Genomic DNA, 22,713 nt, shown 5'->3' with positions numbered 1-22,713 from the left:
CACAGGCAACCTATCCTTAAAGACAGATGAAAAAGAGAAAGGGAGAAAATTTTTGTTATTATTAGGTAGCCTTGAGAAGGGGGTGGGGTTGAGAGAGAAGAAGAGAAAACTTTCCCCCACATTTGAGTTTTGAAAATACTCATTCAAATGAGGAGAACCAGGAGAACATTACACACATTAACAGGAGCATTGCGATGACCAACTTTGATATACTTAGCTCCTCTCACTAATGCAATGATCTAAGACAACTCCAAAAGACTAAAGATGGAAAATGCTATCCATATCCAGAGAAAGAACTATGGAGCCTGAATGCAAATCGAAGCATACTATTTTCTCCCTTTTTTGCTTTTTGTTTTGTCTTTCTCATGGTTATTCCTTTTGGTTCTGATTCTTCTTTGCAACATAACTAATGTGGAAATGTGTTTAGTATTATCGTACATGTATGGCCTACATCAGATTGCATGCCATTTTAGAGAGGGGAGATAGGAGGGAGGGGGGAAATTTAGAACTCAAAATTTTGTAAAAGTAAATGTTGAAAACTAAAAATAAATGAATGAAAATTTGAAAAATAAATAAATGGAGGTAGGTTAGAACTGTAAAAAAAAAAAGAAAAGAAAAAGAAAATACTCATTCAAAACAACTTTATGGTATTTTATTCTCGCCTTCCCTTCAGCTTTCCCTTTCCATAAATTCCTACAGCACCCAGGTCTTTCAAATCTTGTCCTCAGATCCTTTTTCCCTTAAGCAGTGATGGCTCACTCCTACAATTAATCTCCAAGGCTGTTAGGTGACCTTTCCATCCCCCTCTCAATCCCCCCCCTAATCTCCCAAGGAGGGAACCCACTGTGCCCTGCTGCTAAGTATTGTAGACCTGAAAGTTTGGTTAAAGGAGGCAAACAGGCTAGGTGATACATAATTAATATTGTTTATTCCCTTAAAGCTAGCGGATACATGATCATGGAATCAGAAGCAAACTTCTGATTGACTGAAAGAAGAAAGACGAGGTTTAAGTAACAATCTCAACTCCAGTTTATGGTATACATATCATAAGAAAGGAAGTTTCTTAGTTGAATGAGTCAATTGACAAGGTAGTGTCAGAGATTATGATCCCAAGACACAAATGTATCAAGATACAAGAAATCCCACTGTTCTGGTTGCAGACATCCTGTCACCACAGAAAAGGTACCATTTGTCAATCTTAGAAGTTGCTGAGACAGGAAAGGGCATTTTAGAGTAGAGAAAAGCAGTTTGGATGATTAATTCAGGCTTTGGATATTATTGGAGTTCACATAATCTGAAAGGATTGTCCGTATTTAAAAGCCATATGATGACTGCCTAATAGCTCATGTTCTCTTCCTTACCAGGTTCTTGAAAAAATTACTCTTTGGCTATACTCTTTGGCTTCTCATCCTTAGCACCTCCTCAAGCCCTGACACTCTGGTTTCTACACTGGTGTTCTGAAAAAAATTTCAAAGATTGTTACTTACCTCCTAATTGGCAAATTCAATAGCCTGTTTTCTCTCTCCTCATCTTCCTTGATTTCTCTGAAGCATAGCACTGTTCACCATGTCTACTCTCTCAGTTCTCTTGTCTTCAGTAACATCACAGTCCACTGATTCTCTAGATTCTCTGCTGATTCTCTCTCTATCTCCTTCCTCTTGGCTTTTCATCCTCTCACAGAATCCTTAATGCGGCCCAAGGCCTTAAGCTCTCTTCTCTTCTGTCTCATTCACATTCACAAATCACTCCCAAATCTATATCTCCACCCCTAACCTCTCTCCCAAACTACAGACCCATATCTCTAACCGAATTCAGGATTTCACTAATTAGATGTTGCAACGGCACTTCAAATTCAACATGTTCAAAACCGAGCTTCTGCTTTTTCCTCCTAAACCTGCACCCCCTTCTGAATTCTGTCTATGTTACTACCATTTACCCAGTCTCTCATGTCTAAAGCCTTGGTTTTATCTTCGACTCTTTTCCCACACAATTCTCATATCCAATCATAAAAAATTCACGTCACGTTGAATTTAGTTTAGCAATATCTCACATTCATCCCCTGCTCTAGTCCTACCACTGTTACCACCTGCCTGTTCTAATTCAATAGCCTCCTAAAAGTTTCTACCTCCATTCTCTCTGCCTCCAATCCATACTTTTCACACCACTGCCAGACCAAACTTCCTTATGCAGCTATCTGGTCAGTTACTTCTCTGCTCAAACATTGATCACCTGCCTAACCAATAAAAAGCTAACTCCTTTTCCTGGAAGTCAAGGCCTTTCTCAATGTGACACCACCCTACCTTTACAATCTTAGCTGGCATTATTTTCCTCCATGTACTCTGGACCATTGCTATTCTTCAACTATTCCCCACACTTTCACACCCCCATGCCTTTGTTTACTTTGTTCCTTGAACTAGCATGTCCTCCTTCCCTTTGCTCCTCAATTCAACTCCTCCATTAGACTGTGAGTGCCTTGAGGGTAGACTGTTTTTTTACCTTTCTTTATAACTCTAGCACTTGGCATAGTGCTTGGTACATGGAAGGTGCTTAACAAATACTAATTGACTAACTGAACTTTTACCCATATTTTAATGCCACATTAAAATGCCACCTCCTTCCTGTAGTCTTTCCTGATTCCTCCAATCAGTAATGGCCATACTCCACCTTGGACCACATAAGAGAATATTTTGCATGTACCTAATGAACATGATACATGTTATTTTTATTATAGTTATGTTTGTGTCACTTGCCCCTGATCCACAGTGGGGTGGAGATCATGCTTTATTTCGTCTTCGTATATCCTCCATGACGTAGCATAGTGCCTTATATACATTAGGCCCTTAATAAATGTAAAGTGAGTTGAACTAAACTAAATCTAATAAAATGTTTCATTCCCTAAACAGTGTTGAAGGCTTATTTCTCCAGGCAGTTGAAATTCAGGAGTGAAGCTTCCTGAAGCCTTCTGTTTCATATAATCATTCTTTAGAAATTATTTCAATTCCATTAAAACAGACAATTTTGTTAATGCACAATTTCCAGGCAGCTGAGATTGAAGAGGACAGACTGCTTCTTTTAGATGGGGGGAAAAGGTTGAAAATACTTAACACATGTAAATATTAATTTTTAAATGTCAACAAAAAAGTCCAATTAGGTTGCCTGACTCAAGGGTTCAAGGTAGGCTATGTCACAATATGTAATTTTACAAGTTGCTAATCCTTATGAAGGTCCCAGGAACTATAAATTTTCAGGGCTAGGATGATGCTATTCATAGAATCAGAGAATGAAAGGGGTCTTCACAGGTAACTTCTTAGTCCATTTTCTGCCCTGCATTAAATAGGATCTACACTTTCTCAGGCACATGGGATTCCATCCTGTTTTTAAAGATCATTAAAAAAGGAGACTCCATAGCTTCTCTTGGTAACTCATTCCAGTATTTAACTTTGTTGTCAGCCTCAGCGGAGAGATGATTATTCTTACTTTCATTTTACCCACAGCACAGCTGGTATTCTCAGCATTAGCTTGAAAGGACAGGAGAAGAGTGATAATCACCATGTTTTCAATCAATCTTTCATTTGTTCAAGTCTGCTTTTAATTAACTTAAACAACCTTACAAAAATAGGAGGTGGGTGATAATGAATGTTCAATTCTAACTATTGACATTACTCCAAATTCTCTGCCATGTCTTTATCTAAATACTTCCATATTTTAGTAAACAGGACTTGCATAATCTTTTGTTTTTTATGTAACAGTATTTCATATGCCTAATTCCAAGGGTCTGCATGTAGTGTTATATCATACGATTCTTCTGCGAATTGTTTAGCCAAGTGGTGTCAAAAAAATAGGAAAAGGGCCACTAAACCATTCATAAGGTTTCCTGTGGGCCATATTGATTTAGAAAACCACATATTAATATTAGTAATGTTTTATTGGGTTTTTGTTAAATATTTCCCAATTACATTTTAATCTGGTTCAGGCTGTATTTGAGAATGACGACTTTTCTAAACCTCTGATTTAGCTCATGCCTGATTTTTGGGTATTTGGGTTGTTTCCAGTTTTTTGCTGTCATAAATAATATGGTTAAAAACATTTTTGTACAAATCATTTTCCCATCTTTTAGATTATTTCTACGAGGATTATATGTCCCAAAGTAGAAATATCAGGTAGGTGGCACACTGTCCAGAGTGCTGGACCTGAAGTGAGGAAGACCTGAGTACAGTTACTGCTTCAGATGCTTACCTAGTTGTGTGACTCTGAGCAAGGTACTTAATCTCTCTTAGACTCAGTTTCCTAACATATAAAATGGGGGTTATAATAGCACCTACATTCCAGGATTGTTGTGAGAATAAAAGAAATTAAAATTTCTAAAGCACTATATTAATACTATTATTATGAACAATTAATAACCCTAGTTAACATATTGCCAGATAGCTCTTCCAAAAGATGGAGCTCATTATCACCAACATCCTCCCATGAGCCCAATTTAAAAAAATGAGTTTTATCTTTTTATTTAATTTTGACTAGTCAGATAGCTAGTTGAATAGTGGTACCATACTATGCATTTCTAGCAAGAGGGCAATTTTTTATGTGTTAATTTCCTGCATTTCTTTATATATAAACTGTTTACCTCCTTTAATCTTTTATTGAGTAGTATTTAAATATTGAACTTTATATTTGCATCATGTCTTCATGTATTTGGGATAGTCAACTTTTTTCAGCTATGTCTTCCTTATTTTTTCTATTGTTTTCCTTTTAATTTTTATGTTTATTAAACAAAAGTTATTTATCAATAGCTAAATATAATATTCAAACACAGGTATCTTGTCTCTGATAGCCTCCACTTTAAAATTAGCCAGACATGTGTCTCTGCTGTATAGTGGATTTCTTAACTATTTATTGAAAACATATAAGGCCTGCTAAGTAGCTTATGTAGAATCACAGTATATTAGAGTTGATAGGAACCTTAGAGTTCACTTAGTTCAACTCTCTCCTTTTACAGATGAGGCACCTGAGGCCAGAAAACTGAAATACTCTGCCCAAACTCACATGACTAGCCTTGTGACAGACATAGACTAAACCCATATTCCCTGACTTCCAGGTCAACACAGTTTCTACTGTATTGGATTATCAATCCCCTTACCTTTCTAAAAGCTCTTTACAGTTATAAAGTATCAAATATGCATAAAATCATAGATTTAAAGCTGGAAAGAATCTTAGAAACTATTTATCCCAGGCCTTTCATTTTATAGGATGAGCAAGTGTAGGCCTAGAGAGTTGACTTTCCCAAGTCACACAGCTAATAAGTGAATGAGCCAGGGCTTTGAATGCCAAGTCCAGCATTCTTTCTGCTACTCACTGTAGAGAGATGCAGAGATGTATAAACAAGAACCCTGCCCTGGAGGAGCACATCCCAAATTAGAAATATTTGCAGTTGACCAATCTACAAGTATTTCCTGAGCATCTATTATATGCCCAGCACTTGATTAGTTGGGCTTGGAATCAGGAAGACTTGGGTTCAAATCTAGCCTCAGACATTTATTACCTGTGTGACTGTGAGTAATTACTTAACTTCGTCTGTCTCAGTTTTCTCAACTATAAAATGATACTAATAATAATAGCACCTACCCTGCTGGATCAAATGAAATATTGGTTAAAAAGATGCATAGCACAGTGTCTGGCACATAGTAGGTGTTATATAAATGCTTCTTCCCTTCCCTACACTGTATTGTGTAAGAAATAGCCTCCCCAGATTTCAGAAAAATCTGGGAAAATCTGAACTGATGCTGAGTGAAATGAGCAGAACCAGGAGAACACGGTACACAGTAACAGCAACGTTGTGCGATGATCGACTTTGATAGACTCAGTTCTGCTCAGAAATGCAATGATCTAAGACAATTCCAAAAGACTGGTTGTGGAAAATGCTATCCACATCCAGGGAAAGAACTGTGGAATCTGAATGCAAATAGAAGCATTGTATTTTCTCTCTTTTTTTCTTTCTTATGGCTTTTCCCTTTTGTTCTGATTCTTTTTTTCACAACATGACTAATGTGGAAATATGTTTAATATGATTGTTAAAAAAAAGAAATAGCCTCTCACCTGTGGCTCCAAGAAGCTGTAGCAAACATAGCAGCCATACCCAGGTAAAACTGACAGGCCTAAAACAGCTTAGTGAGTGAGGGAGATGTCTACCCCAAGCACGTGAAGAAAGGGTAGACGAGAACAATTTGCTCCCACAGCCACGAAGGTGGCTGAAGCAGGTGCTGTGGAGCACTTAAAGCTTGATCAGACATCAAAGACACTCAAGCCATGGTCAGTTGTCCTGACTTTTGTCTTGCCACTGGACTTTGACGACTCTGCAAGAGGGACTTTGGGCAGCTCTGCCACATTAAATACCAATTTATGAACTAATTCTCTTTGAAAACAAACGATGAACAACAACAGCTTTGGCCTTCAGTAACTATACAATCTATCTTGTTCTTCAAGAAGAATTGGGTATGTCTAGCCTGGAGAAGAGAAGACTAAGGGAGGACATAATAGATGTCAGAACTAGGATCGATAGGAAGAAGTGAAGAAGCAGTAGTTCTAGAGCAGCAAATGCTTCGGACTTGGAGTTCAAGAGATGCAGGCATGGAAGCATGTTTAACCAAACATCCTTTTAGTTTTCCTAAAAGCATTAAGAAATGCTATTTTTCCATTCTCAAATCTGTCTGGATTTCTTCCTTTATTTAAGTGAGAAGAACAATAACAAAGGCCCTCCTTTGGAATGGAGCTGGTGCAACAGCAAAATATAACTCTTGTCTAGATAAGACTGTGGCTTCTGCCTCATCCCCACTGGAAGAGGTTGGAGCCAAGGTCAAGCTAAAGGCAGTGACCTCTTTGACATTCAAGGTTAAGATGTTGAACACAAGAAGGAATTCTTTTCAACTCTTAAGGGGAATGGTCCAGGAATGAACTGAGTAATTGTGGAATGTTAACCCAAAACACAAAAATAGTAGTAACCAGCATTTATATAGTGCTTTAAAGTTTGTAAAGCACTTTACATATATTCTCTTGTTTACAGTTACTCTGAGTCATATTTTATTTATTATCCTCATTTTACAGATAAAGAAACTAAGGCTGAAAAAAGTTGTGACTTTTATTTAGTTAAAATAAAGATGTAATTTTTTCCCACCCAAGCTCATGGACTCCATAAAAACAAAACAGAACAAAACCTTGTAATGACCATGGAATCCAGGGTAAGAACTTTTGCTTTCACAGTGAAAAGGGAGAGTGGAGAAGGAAAATAACAGGACCAAGAGGGCTGAACTAATTATGGAGTGGGTGGAAGAACAGAATCTCAGAGAAAGCTATATTGAGCTGACTTCACCACTCATTCCCTAAACTGACCATGAACTGATTCTCCTAGAATCAGGTGCTCAGATCAAGTGGTTTATGAGTGTCAGAGTATGACTCCTTGCCCCTATGGCAAAGTATCCCAGGAAAATGAATTAATGTACCCAGACTTTGAGGGGTGGCAGACTGGAACCGTGAAGGAACTGACCAGTTGGTGGGGGGTGGGAATACAGAAATTGTATTCCTCTTCAATGTGTTAACACCTGGGACGTCACCCCATCATTTTAAGCATGCTAGTCACAACTCTGTCCTTATAGATGATCTCACCCACTTTTTCCTTGTCCCCTTACCCCAACACTTTGACATTCAACCAGAGGCAAATCATCAATCCTACTTCACGCCCTCCTCCTCTTAAAAAAAGAGAGCCTAGAATGGATCCACCTAGTCTGTTTTTAGCTCTGTCTGGAATATATCCATCTGTGAGAAGAGCTCCCTTTTATAAAAAGAAGAAATGTGGGGATTTTCAGCATAAGAATAAGAAGGGGATTCAAGAATGACATCTAACAGTGCCATGGCTCCATCATCCTGAGAGATGCTTGCCTGTGGGAGGGCAAGCAGGGAAACCTGGAAGCAGAGAACAGCCTTAGGCAAGCTTCTGTCAGCGACTGAGCCTTGAATGATCATCTAACACCCAGAGGCATTTTACCTTGGACATTTTTAGTGGCATTAGTGCTCATGAAAGATGCAGAATGATAACTCTGGAAAATACAATTCACCCCCAGGCAGGAGACTTTTAGCCAGACCAGAAGTAATCACTGCTTCTTCACCAAAGCACAGTCCCTCAGTACTCAAGGCTCTTGAGTCTCCAAGGGAGCTGCAGCTGGTGATTTCAGAGTGGGACTGAAACCACCAATTTGCACCTAATCTATCACTGAACAGCCTTCAAATAGCATGGTCAGACCCCAGTCAGGCAGGCTAGAAATGAAAAATTCCATTACCAATTCCTGAAGCATTTAAGCTCCTGCATCTTCCTTCTCAATTTTCCCTCAGAAGTTCAATGTTTAGCAAAGCTGAAGATCGACCTCTTTGTACATTAAAGTCTTTTGTCTTCTGAACAGACCATCATGTGGAATAATGGGGCTGAGTATGTATTTTGCCCGTGGACTAGAGTAATCCCCCTTTTTTCTCAGTGGCTCTCTAGAGTCTTGGCTGATAAACTGCTAACCTCCTTAAGGATTTTAGGAGCTATTATGCTCTATTTCAAGTTCTTAGAGAGAATCAAGTGATATGCAAATGATGCAGAAATCTACTAAGTGATCAGCTGGGGAGAAGTGATGCCCTGGGCACCAGAGATTAGGAATCTGGGCTAAACCCACCTTCTAGGAATGACTCTACTGTGTCTAAATCAGAAATGTTGCGTCCCTTCTTTATCCCCACCCCCAAGCTTAATGTATAAGTTATGGAGCCTAGGGGCTTAGATGTTTATGCTAACTTAAAAGAAGCAATATGACTTTAACCAAAAGCACTCTAACAGAGGTCAGTTCCCTTTGAGTTTTCCATTTCCATACATTCATCCAAAAAAGGATGTTATTTCTGAAAATATCCTTTTGTAAAATTTTGTATTAGACATTTTGTATTAGACATTCTTGCTGGCAAATTGACTTGTTTTTAAATTAAGTTTGCTTTTGGAATAATAAACAACTGAACCACTTAAGATGCTCCCTTAAAATTTATGCCAGAATAGAAAAGGCATATAGTAAGTGCTTAATAAATGCTGGATGGATGAATGGGTGGATGGATGGATGGATGCAGCCTTGGCAGTTTACTCTCTTTATAGTTTTTTTTAACATTTCTGTGACTTCCCAATAACCCTTTCCCTGATGAGACTCTCTCTTATAACAAAGAAGCAAACTTAGGAAAAACAAACCTACATATTGAACCATATTTGACAACATATGCCTCATTCCACACCCATAGTCCACCACTTCTGCACTGAGAAGAGGGAAGCAAGTTTCATCATTAGTCCTCAGGAGTCAAGACTAGATATTGTATTCAGTGGGGTTCAGGGCTTTTTAGCATTGCTTTCTTTCACAGTAGGCAACTTAATTTTCTGATGGCTCTGTTACATAGAGATGAATACTCCATAAACTTCAGTATCCTTTTGTTTTACAAAGTTAACTCAAGCAGTTCAATGAACTTTTAAGTGCAATGTTTCATTATATCTCTTTAAACACTAATAAATTTGCATGAAATATTTTGATTCCTATTCTGGAGGCATCCAGGTGACACAGTGAATAGAGTGCTAGGCCTGGAGTCAAGAAGGCCTGAGTTTAAATCTGACCTCAGACACTTACTAGCTTTGTGACCTGGGGAAAGTCACTTAAACCTGTTTGTCTCAGTTTCCCCATTTGCAAAATGGGGGTGATAATAGCACCTACCTCCTAAGGTTGTTGTGATGATCAAACAGGAGAATATTTGTAGAGCCCTTAGGACCATGCCTGACACATAGTAAGCATTTAATAAATGCTTATTTCCTTCCTTTCTAACCTGAAGATTGAAGTAGACAATTGGCCACGGCTTAGCCTATTAAAATATAACACACCATTTGCTGATCGCTGACAGTTTTTCCATTAAACAGAATTTGTATTAGTTGGGTTATCTCCTAGTGGGATACAATATAGCTGCAGAGAATGTTCAAGGTTACTGGACCAAGAAGCTGTATTAGAAGTGTTGAATCTGCTGCTTTTTCCCTCTTTTGGAAACCTGTTCATGATCTACAAATTTGGGTTTTTAATCTTTGGATTTTTAAAAATACCTATGCAGAGGTGACAAGACAGAAATTAATAAAGGGAGGGGGTGGTATTGATGAATCTAGAAAGAATAAAGAGACTGCATGGCTAGAGGCTGCAAAATCAGAAACTAAAAAAAATGAACATTCCCCAAGCACCACTAGTTCATTCATGGTATAATTAGGACTGTAGTATGGCAGTGATCAGTGCTGAAGGAAGGAACTCTTGGTGGCTTTTCACCAGTTTTCATGTACTTGGTTGCAAGGTATTCTTGGAGTGGTATCATTTGCAGTCTTTGGATAAATTCAGTAAATAAATACACAGGAATTATGAAATTTTTAAAGTAAATATTGACTTGAAGGTATCCACTCAGTGCTAGAGTTCTTAAACACCAACCAGAAGCAATCCTCCTGATAGTCAGTGGTCTGGAAAGATATTTCTATGAGCCTAGGCGAGTATTTGTCAGTGTCATGCTAGCCTTGAGCTACTTCTGGGGGAAAGGTACTACCAATCATTAAGAGGGAAAGGTGGGAAGAAGAAAGGAATCTGTAGGCAATGACTTACAAGGAGAAGAGAAAACCATCTGTCTTTCTAGAAAATAAACCATTCTATAATCATGTATTTTGGAAAGCTAATCAATAATAATAGCTTAAATTTCCATTCTTTTTAATGTTTATGGAGCACTTTTCATACATTACCTTAGTTTAGCCTCATAATATTATCTCCTTAGGATAAAAACAAAGGGGAAACACTTGAAGGCAGGGTCTATTTTATTTTTTTCAATGTATCTTTAGCCTAGCAAAGTGTCAGGCACAGAGTAAACATTTAATAGATGTCCACTGAGTGCCCAAATGAATTCCCTCTCTATAGCTGAAGAAACTGAGGATCAGAGAAATTAAGTGACTTAACAGGGTCACCTAACTATCAAGACCGGTGGCAACAGTTGAACACAGGTCTTTCTGACTCCAAACCCAGCAATCTTTTTTACTACATATAATAATGATTCCTTACAGAGGACATAAGTTGGAAGGGACTTTGGAAATCATCTAGCCTGATTCCCTCATAAAATGGTAAGGAAATTTAAGCTGTAAGCAATAGAGTGATTTGCCTAAGGTCACATAGATATGACAGAGTTAGGATTCAGACCCAGCTTCTTCGACTCAAGTCCTATGCTTGTACCTACTTGCTCAGCCCTAATAGTTCAGTAGTCTCTTGAAGACATAAAACTACCATGCTCCTTTCCCAAAGAAAGGCTTACCACTTATGTTAGAAAAACAAAATGGGAAATGAAGATATAGGCTAACAGGATAACAAAAGGAAAGATTAATTTTAGGAGCACCAACCCTGTACCAGCACAGTACACTCTCTTTTCTTGCTCTCTCCTGCCCTTCCTCCTACTTCTCTGCTTCTTTTTAGTCTGAATTGCCAAATCATCTCCATATGTCTCCATCCTGGAGGTCTTCAATTAGAAGTTAAATGGAAGATTCTCCTCAGGGATGTTGCAGAGGGAATTCCTGTTCTGGTTGAACTACAGGGTTTCTGTGAAACCTTTCAAACCCTGGGAATCTCATTCTAGAGAAAGCTGCTGCCCAGCAGATATAAAGTTATGAGGGCAAAGAGCAGGCAACTTGGTTTAGGCAAGTATCTAGTGGTGCAAGAAGCTTATAAAGGGGCTACTGTGAACATTTTCTATATAATTATGTTAGCATATTAAAATGAATGTCTGTATTTCTTATTTGCATATACATTTTTGTTGTTGTTCAGTTGTGTCCAAGTCTTCATGACCCCATTTGGGGTTTTCTTGGCAAAGATACTGGAGTGGTTACCATTTCCTTTGCCAATTCATTTTACTGAGGCAAACAGGGTTAAGACACTTGCTCAGGGTCACACAGCTTGTAAATGTCTGAGGCCACGTTTGAACTGAGTTCTACCTCACTCCAAGCCCAGGACTCTATTCACTGTGCTGCCTAGCTGCCTATCTGCATGGTAAACTTTAGAATTTATTTTCTTTCATATTGAATAGGAGGCATGGGAAGTTTTACTGAAAGCCAAGGGGTTCAGGAAATGAAAAGTAGAGATGGAGAAAAAGGAAAAGCAAGTTATGAGAGACATAGTTAAAAGAGTAAAGACTCTAACTGTCCATTTTCCCAAAATTTTATTCTCAGATAAGGTTCTTCTCACTTTAAAAAAAAATGCTTGAGGAAATTCTAGTCCAGCAAAGACAGATATCATCAATGAACAAAACTGAGGATAAAGACCAATCAACATATATGCCATGGACCATGTGCTAAGTGCTGGGAATAAAGAGAAAAGGAAAACAGAACCTGCCTTCCTGAAGCTTCCATTCTATCAGAATGTCTTTTGTCTATCTCATAAAAAGGATGAAACTTCTTTGTGAATATAAAACATCCAGATACTAAGGTCAATTATTTTGTTAAGATTGACACTGATACGTCATCATATGAAACTCAAACACTGATAATCTGACTAATGGTCATTGTCATTCATGCTTGAAAAGGACCAAAAGAACACCACTATTTTGGGGTCGAGGTACAGTGTGTCTCACAGTGATTGATCAGACCAATATGAACTCTTAAGGCTCTACCACACATCAGGAACAAATGAACATCTGGAATGGAGATGCTTCTAAATTTGCACATCTTACATTTCTTTTCAGCTACTGCAATTCTTCTTTGCTCATAGAACATAGTGCCTTCTTTGATGCAGGCATGCCATATTGGGTGGCCTTATGACAACATCTCCCATGTCTCAAAATCTATATTAAAGTTCTTCAGAGAGGCCTTGAAAATGTCCTTGTACCTCTTCTTCTAACCTCTCTGTGAGGGCTTGCCTTATGTGAGTTCTCTGTAAAATAGTCTTTTAGTCAAATGAATGTCTGGCATTCAAACAATGGGGCCAGCCCACTGAACTGCACTCTCTGCAGTACAGTTTGAATGACTGGCAGTTCAAATCAAGAAAGGACCTCATTGTCCAGTACCTTATCTTGCCAGGTGATCTTCAGAATCTTACTAAGACAATTCAAATGGAAGCCATTCAGTTTCCTGGCATGTTGCTGGTAGACTGTCCAGGTTTCACAGGCACACAATGAGGTCAGCACAATGGTTTTATGGCACTTCAGTTTGGTAGGCAGCCTAGTAAGTCTTCTCCTCCACACTTTCCTTTGGAGCCTCCCAAACAATGAGTTAGCTCTGGCAATGCATGCAGCAACCTCACCACCTATGTGAACATCTCTGGAAAGTATATTGTCTAGGTAAGTGAACTTATTCACAGCATTCAATATCTCTCCATTTGCTGTTACTGATGATTCCATGTATGAATGGTGAGACCTTCTGTTTTCTTGGTGCTAATTGTGAGGCCAAAATTAGCATAAACAGCAAAGAATTGATCCATACTCTGTTGCAGTTCAGACTCAGAGGCTACATTGAGTGCACAATTATCTCTGAACAAAAGACATACTCTAACTCTCCCTCCACTTTAGTCTTGGCTTGTAGCCTTTTCAAGTAAAGGAATTTACCATCAGCATGGTAGTTCACCTTGATGCCATGTTTGTCCTCCTTGAAGGTGTATGACAGAAAACATCATGCTAAAAAGCATGGGAACAAGCACACAGCCCTGCTTCGTTCCACTGCTGAGTGGGAAAGTGTGAGAGCATTGTCCATTATCCAGAACCCACGCAAGTCATCATGGAACTGGCACACAATACTGATGAATTTCTCCAGGTCACCAAATTCTACTGTGATCTTCCACAAAGCCTAATGACTGACAGTACCAAAGGCAGTGGTCAGATTTATGGATGTGTACAGACTTCTGTTCTGCTACTGGCACTTCTCCTAGAATTGTAGGGTAACCAACAACATAGGAGCTATTCCATGGCCCTTTCTGAAGCTACACTGGGTCTCAGATAGATAACCATCCTCCAAGTGAAAAATCATTTTATTGAGGAGGATTCTGGCAAGAATCTTGATGGCAGTGCCTAAGAGAGAGATGTCCCTGTGATTGTCACAGGACAACCTATTTGCCTTTCCTTTACAGAGATGGACAATGGAGACATCCTTGAACTCCTAGGGGATAACGTCTTCTTGCCATATAACCCATAAGACTTCAGTAAGCTTTTCTATTAGCAGTGAACCACCTGACTTATAAATCTCATCTGGAAAAGAAATAGCATCAGGTGCTTTGCCACATGAGAGGAACCTAATGGCATTGAAAATCTCTTCTTCAGTTGGGAGTTTGGCTAGGGAGGGACTGAATTCAACTGAGGTATATGGTCAATGACATCTGCATTGTTTGATGCAAGTCTGTTGAGAACACTATGGAAGTGTTCAGCCCATCTCTCTAGGATCATATCCTTATCACTAATTGATATAGCTCCATCAGCACTGAGTAGTTGAGATGCACTCTAAGTCTTTGGTCCATAAATAGCCTTCAAGGCATCATAATAACACTTTGGATTATTACTATCGGTGTAAAACTGAATTTCATCTGCCTTCTTATTAAATCAAGAAACCTGCATTTCTCTAAGTTTTGTTTGCACTTTCATTTTGATGGAGTTAAACACTTCCTTTCTAGAAATGGACAGATTAACCTGCTTGTAAACCCTGTGGAGTTCTTGTTTTTTAATTAGCAGCTTTTGAATTTCTTCATCATTTTTATCAAATCAGTCTTAATGTTTGCTAGTTTACTTACTCAGATGAATAAAGAGTGGTGCTGTACACCAAATCTCTGAAAGCTTCCCACTCCTTTTCTGCTCCACTGCTCTCAATTGTGTGTTGGGTCAGCATTCCCTCCAAGTTAGCAACAAACTGTTCAGGCTCAGAGAAGTGCTCTAATCTGTCGACAATGAGTTTTCTGGTAGTCATCTTGTATTGGGACCACTGCTTTTGTTGCATGTGAATGTTTACCTTGGAGAAGATAAGCCTATGATTGGTCCACTACTGTGTACCCCAAATCACCTTTGTCACTCTCACATCCTGTCTGTTTCTTCTCCTTATAGTGACATAGTCTATTAAATGCCCGTGTTTGGTGTGCAGGTGCATCCTTAAAGTTTTATTGCATTTAGGTAAACAGAAGACAGTGTTGGTAATGAGAAGGTCATGAGACATACAAGTCTTCAGTAGTAAAGGCCCATTGCTCTCCATTCCACTCAAGGACTCCCTGCCATGTCTGATAGTCCCGCGCCTACTCTGGCATTAAAGTCACCCAGAATTACAAGCTTGTCCTCTTTTGGCACATTGATGATGAGGGTCTTCATAAAATTTTTCTTTGATCTCATCAGGGTTCATCATGGTGGGAGCACAGGCACTAATGATGGGGGCATGCTGCTTTCCTGCAAGTGGAAACTGCATTGTCATGAGCCTATTGCTCACTCCTTTTGGGAGGCATACAAACTTGTTGACTCTACTAATTTTGACTGCAAAAGCTAGGGCTAATGTGTTCCCCATCACTGTGGCCACTCCAGGAAAATGTGTATTCAGTAAGCTGGCCTGCATTTGCCAGCCTTGTATCACTTAGGGCTGCTATTTGGATGTGATACCTGCTGAGTTCTCTTACAAGAGCTATTACTTTTTCAGGAATACTGGATTTTTTTGTTCATAAGTGTGGGCACATTTCACATACCAATGGTGAGTTGGATCATCTTCACAAAAGTTTTTGCACATTATTTTGTGTTTCAAACACAGGATAGGATCTCACTTGCCACAGTAAGCAGGTCAGGGTTAGGTTAGGTGAAGCAGACAATATTTACAGCACCCTTTCTAGCCCCTTTCTTATGCCAGGAGGTGAGCAGTATGGTCCTTAGAAAAGACTGCTCAGACACCCAGGGCTGCTGAATCCCACTGCTGCTTCAGTCCAGTGAGAAGATGACCCCTGGCCTGGGCTGACTGTGTTCAGGGTTGTGACTACAGCTCCAATGTATCGGCACCTCCTGCTTCATCGTTTACCTGTCACCATAGGACTCTGAGATGGGTAAATATAGTAAGATGGTATGGTTCATGCATAAATTGGATTTAAGTGAGACAGGGCTGCGCAAAGTTATAAGCCTTACTCTCTCTTCCAGGATCATTGAAGTCCAGTGGCAAGACAAAAGTTAAGACAAGTAGCAGTGGCTCAGGATTCAGTAAATGACCTTGGTGTCTTCAGTGTCTAACTGAACTCTAAGCATTCCATGGTGTATGCTTCAGCTGCTTTCATGGCCATTACAGCATATTGTTTTCATCCTCTCATTCCACCAGGGGAAGTCTTCACATTCTTAGGGTAGGCACCCGGCTAACTTATCAAGAATTCTGAAACCCCTTTGTTACCCTCAGCCTGGTTGAGCTATCTGCTGAAACAATTTACTGTGGTATGGCTGCTGTGCTTCCTATAGCTTCTTGGAGCTACAGGTGAGAGTTGGCTTAAACAAGTGGGCGCCAAAGGTGGATGAACAGCCCTAGAAAGACCTCAGCAGCCCTCACACTAGAGGAGCTAGTGTTCCCGGAACACCCACGCACCCCAATTGATTACTACACATGATAACACCTAGAGAAAAGGGGGAGGGAATAAATAGCTCTTGGAAATTTTTGTAGTCACATGTGTGATTCATATATGAGCATGTGATCAAATGTGCATATACTCTACTTTTTGGTTTTTTTCCCTTAATATTCATGATGGATTTGTATTATTTAGCTTTCCTGGTGCCTGAACAATGGCATGTGGTAGTGAAATGAATGCTTGGGATTAAGGATATAGTCAATGCCTTTAGAATAGAATGAAGACTCATGGGAGGAATGGACCTGTGAGCCTGACCTTCTTGGTTCTACGCTCTAATTAGCTAATGTGATCAGTCGAGGAGATAATCATAATATTATTAGAAGTAGAAGTGAAATTAGAGATCATCTAATTCAAGCCACTTGTTTTATATGTGAGGAAACTGAAGCCCAAAGGGGTTAGCTTGCACAAAGTCACAAAATTATTAGTGGTGGAACGAGGCCTACAACTCAAGTTTCCTGACTCCCAACACAACTCTCTTTTTGCACATGTGGATGAATTAACACCATTCTAGTCAATACATACTAAAGATATGTGTAATCTCTAATGTTAAGGTAATATACATGAAGGCATTCTAAAAAGCATAACGCTTTACTGGTGGGAATTAATTTTATTAGTCTGATTATTCCAGGGAACATAGACATGCATTCCTATACTAAGTGCATTGACTCATACTGTGTTAGAGAGGAGATTGCAAGAAAATTTTGAAGTAGATAACATTATCTCTTCTAACTGATCAGGAAGGACTCCTCAATGGGACTCATGTTATAGATGAATTTTAAATTAAGAAAGAGGATTAGAAGATGAATAAGAAGAAAGAAGTCAGGGCTTTGAAATGTGGGAGGCCTTTCCAAGTATAAGGGCTATGAAGACTGGTTCTGAAACAAAAGGAAGAGGAAGAGGCTGATTAATAACTTGCTTGGCTAGCATGACAGGCAATATAATCTAAAGAAGACAATAAGGGGAGGACAAAGAGGTGCTTTGGGATATTAGATCTTGAAGTGAGGGACTCTATGAAAGAAGAGAAAACAGAAATGGGAGGCAAGGAAGAACTACTAGTTCTAGATTCAAATGCAGGGCCAAAGTACTTATTTCAACATTTTCGTGTTGTATAACGTGTTGTATGTATATATATATATGTGTATATACATATATATGTATATATATATATGTGTGTGTGTGTGTGTGTATATGTTGTATATATGTGTGTGTGTATATATACATGTGTGTATGCAGCATATATATATATATGTATAACATATAAATGTATAACAACAATATTTAGAATTAATCCCAAATAGATATTGCAGGCATAAGTCTCGACAGCAGCCCACTACATAGGCAGCTGTAATGTTTCCCAGGGTTAGGTAAAGTGAGTAACAAAGTAAAATGACTTGTCTAAGGCACTATGTGAGTCCAATGTCATATCCAGTATTAAAAGTGAGTTCCTGCCCTCAAGCCAATAGCTCATGACTTTAAAAAAAAATGGGTTGTGTTCTCCTTCCTGTCGGCTCAGTGGACCAGATTTTAATATATTCCACAATATAGAAGCCCTTCTCAGTTAATCCTAGGATGAAACATTGGCTCCAATGAGCGAGTTCATTGTTTTCTATAGGGAGTATAACAAGCAGTCAACTTTAACTTGACTCTCAGAGTGTAGAATTGGGAGCTTAGCTTCCTAAGCCAGGTCCTATTGCTTCTCTCTCCTTTTCCCTTCCCAACCAACCTCCATCTTGGCATCATCAAACAATATTTATTGAATATATTCCTATGCATATAGGGCTTGCTGTGTAGATACTGTATTAAAGCAACTCAAATCCACAGAGTGCCTGACTCTGGCAGCTTTCTTTCCTGAGATTTATTTGACAGGCAGTAGTGCACACAAACTGAGAACTGTACAAAAAATAAAACTATCTAAGAGGGAAATGCCTAAAGATGCTAATGTGGTTTAATATGCAGCTCACTGACCAACTTGGATTTTAAAAGGATATGAATAGGAGATAGGAAGTGAGAGCAAGCAGGGAACTGAGAACAAATATGTGTCAAGGTCATGCATGGATATTTTCAAAAATAAGAAAATACAGTCTGAGCTCAAGATGTGATAATTGGAAAAAGTAAAAATAAAAAATGTTTTGTTGGGGCAAAAGAAAAAAGAAGGAAGAGAGGGAGAAAGGGAGGGAGGAAGCAAAAGATGGATGGAAGAAAGAAGAGAGGAAAGGAAGGAAGAAGGAAAGAAGGGAGGAGAAAAGAAAAGAAAGGAAGCAGGGGACAAAAGAAGAAAGGGAGAAAGAAGAAAAGAAGGAAGGAGGGAAAGAAAGAAAAGCATTTGTTAAGTACTTACTGCATGCCAACCATTGTGCCAAGTACTCAGATTACAAATATTAAAGTGCCACAGTCTCTGCTGTCAAGGAGCTTCCAATCTAATGGGAAAGACAATACATAAAAGAGAGTTCAGATGTAGGATGGATTCAAAGACTGGTGGTCCTTAGGGTAGAGTGACAAATTCTGATGGTCCAGAGGGCAAAATATCAAGGAAGCTGGCAACATCCAGTGGTCCAGAGGATACGATGACAGAAAGAAATGGCAAAGCAAGATTTGGTGGGTGCAGCATGATATGACCCAATGGTCTAGAGGACAAATTGGTGGATCAGATCACAAGGCCCAGACATTCTGAGGGTGTATCTGTAGGTAAGATTGCAAGTTCCAGTAGTCCAGAAGCAATTGTACTCCTGCTTAGTGGAGAAGGAAAGACAATAAACAATGGGGAAAAAAAGATGTGACTGTTGAACTCTAATTTTGCTTCCATTTCCTATCAAGGAGAATAGTCTTGGACTAGGGAGGAGAGAACAGTGATGATTGACAGGAAATTAAAACTAAGCAAAAAACAGTAAGAGAACACCCCTGTGAATTAATTCAACTGACCAGACCCAGACAAAGTACGTTTTAGACTACACAAAAACCTTGTATATGTGATTGCTGAGTAGCTGTTAATAATCTTTGATAAATTATAGAAAACAGGAGAAATTCCACTGGCCAAATGGACTCTCCAAATTATAAGCTCATAAATTTGGCATTGCTTACTGATAAAATTCTAGAATAAACTATTAAAAAGACAATTTGTGAGTATATAGAAAGAGAAAAAGTGATCATTAAACAGCTGCCTAGATTCATCAAGAGCCAAGTGGATAAAGTGTCCTTAACCTTTTGACTTGGAGATTCCACTATTAAGCGTATACCCCAAGGAAGCCAATGGCATAAAGAAAGGTTCCACATATACCAAAATATTTATAGCACTCTTTGTTGTAGCAAAGAACTGGAAACAAAATGAGGATTGAATTAAAAATAATTGTGGTACATGAGTGTACTGGAATATTACTGTACTGTAAGAAACAATGAAAATAGAGAGAAACATGGGAAGACATGAATTATTGCAAAATGAAGTAAGGCGAAACAAAAAGGAAACAGTATACACAGTCAACGACAATAAACAATCGAAAGGGAATGCTGTGAAACTATAGTGGCCAAGCTTGACCCTCTCAAAAAAGAAATGTGAGAAACTATCTTTGCCTGATTCTTTGCAGAGATGAGGACCATGGATATGGAACACTGCATTAATGTCAGACCTTTAAAATAATTTGGTTTTGCTAAGTTTTATCTCATCCCTTTTTCATTCATTATAACAAAGGGTGGTTCTTTGGGAGGAGTCAGGGGGATATACTGGGAAATATGTGATGTGTAAACAAAAGATCAAGAATTTTTAAAAAGCTAAGCTCTAATATAACAATATTATATAAACATAATATTATATATATACACATATATATAATTTCCTTTCTTTACAAAGTTGTAATATTAAGGGAATATACTTCATCAAAGTGTCTGACAAAGAAGGTGGAAAGCTGTGGAGTAGATGAAGGCATAGATAACACGATATTAGTAATATTTTTGACATGAAGTAGGAAAGGAGAATGAGTACATGGGATGAGAGAACTGGGAACTCAAAAGTTTCAAGAGACTGGAACAGTGGACTAAAGTTAGGAAAATGAAATTACACACCTACTCAAATAGATCTTTTCCATTTTTCTTGTTTATTTTTCCTCCCATTTCCACCATTAAATGTTTAATGTCCTTAGGATGACTTTGCTTATTTGGTCTCTTACCATACATTCTTTAAAGATCCACAGAGACGTATTCTAATGTTTCATTACAGAAAGAAACCAACCCTGTTTAGTTTTATTTATTTTTGCTTTGTTTGTTTTTGATGATTTTTGTATTGTTATTTTTCAGTCCTGTCTGACTCTTTATGAGCCCTTTGGGGGTTTTCTTGGCAAAGATACTGGAATGGTTTGCCATTTCCTTCTCCCACTCATTTTATAGATGAGGAAACTGAGACAACCAGGGTTAAGTGACTTGCCCAAGATCACATAGCTAGTAAGAGTCTGAGGCCAGATTTGAACTCAGAAAGAGAAGTCTTCCTGCCTCTAGGCTCTGCACTCTATCTACTATGCCACCTAGATGTCCTTACTATTCAGTAACACCTTCTCAATTAAATCAAGATATAATTTCATACATCCTGATTTTGAAGCAGGAATGAGAAAGAATTAATCACCTTATGATGAATTCTTTGGCCATGGTTACCCATGAAAGAAAGAAAAATACAAAATTCCCCTCAGCCCTTTGCAACACACAAAGTGGCAAAAAGCAGGCAGGATATCCTATTAATACACAAATTCAACCTGTCTATAAATTTCAGCTAAGGTGTGAGTAATAAGTAAATGTGAAATCCTTTTTCAATGGTAAGTAGTGGACATACTCTCTGTCATAGATAATATCTATCTTGACATTTTTACTTTAAATCAAAGTGGAAGAAAGAAGGAAAACTGCAGTGAAAACTGAGGTTGGATTTGAACTCAAGTCTTCCTGACTCCAGGCCCAGCACTTTACCCACTGTGCCATCCAGGAGATCAAAGGTTTCAATGTGTCTTAGTCATCAAACACTTGCCTTACTTCCTGAGCCTAAAAATACAGTATCCAAAGGCAGAGCAAGTCTGGAATATTAATTTGTTCATAAAAGCTTACTCAGGATAATGAAACCACACCACCTCATAAAACAGAGAGAAGGTTAGCACAAAATTAATAAGGACGAACATTATGCCCTAAATTTGGGGGAAAAAATACACAATTATAGAATAAGGCAGATTTGTCTAGAAAGTGGGCCATCTCCTCTTCTCTTTCTATATTATCTTGCTCAGCCATCTCGTCATGTCCATTGGGTTCAGTTGTCATCTCTGCATCACTATGAAGGTGATTCTCAGATCTATGGAAAATTCTTAACCCCCCTCTTGATCTCCAATATCGCATCATTAATTACCTCTTAAATATCTCAAACTAAATGTCCTATAGACATCTCAAAGTGTCCCAAACAGAACTCATTGTCTTTCTGTCCAAATCCTCCTTGCTTCTGAACTTTCCTGTTATTACTGAGTGCATTCTTATCCTCCCAGTGACCCAAGTTCACAACCTCAGGGTCATGAGAAAATAAGGAAATCTCCATGGAAAAACCAGATGAGGATGAGGAAATGAATAAAGCAAACCTGTTAATACAATGAAGAAACAATATGGAGTAAGAGAATACCAGGAGAACTCTCTAGGTGAAAATAATAATTCTGCAATAATTATAACTAGTATCCTAGAAAAAGGGCAAAGGAATGGCCACAAGAACACTAAAGATGATTGCAAGGCCTAAAAAAAGGACAGAAGAAAAGACAAGGTACAAAATTAGAATTTCTAAATAATTAATTCAAAAAGATAATGGATGACTTAAAACCAAAACTGTGAAACATTAGTAAATCATTAAACACACTAAAAAAAAAGAATTCTCAAGAGAGAACTAAAAAAATCGATGATGGAACAAGAACTACTAGAGAAAAATCAAGAGTGCAACTGGGAGAACATAAGACCTCTATAATAAAAACAATTATTGACCTTAAAAACGGTACTCAGAGGGAGAGTTTAAGAATTATTGGTCTCCTGGAAAATACAAGATGAA

Source organism: Trichosurus vulpecula, chromosome 2 (assembly GCF_011100635.1).
Source record: "Trichosurus vulpecula isolate mTriVul1 chromosome 2, mTriVul1.pri, whole genome shotgun sequence".
Classification (NCBI taxonomy): Eukaryota; Metazoa; Chordata; class Mammalia; order Diprotodontia; family Phalangeridae; genus Trichosurus; species Trichosurus vulpecula.
The sequence above is the reverse complement of the archived record's forward strand: the minus strand, read 5'-3'. Positions refer to the sequence as shown.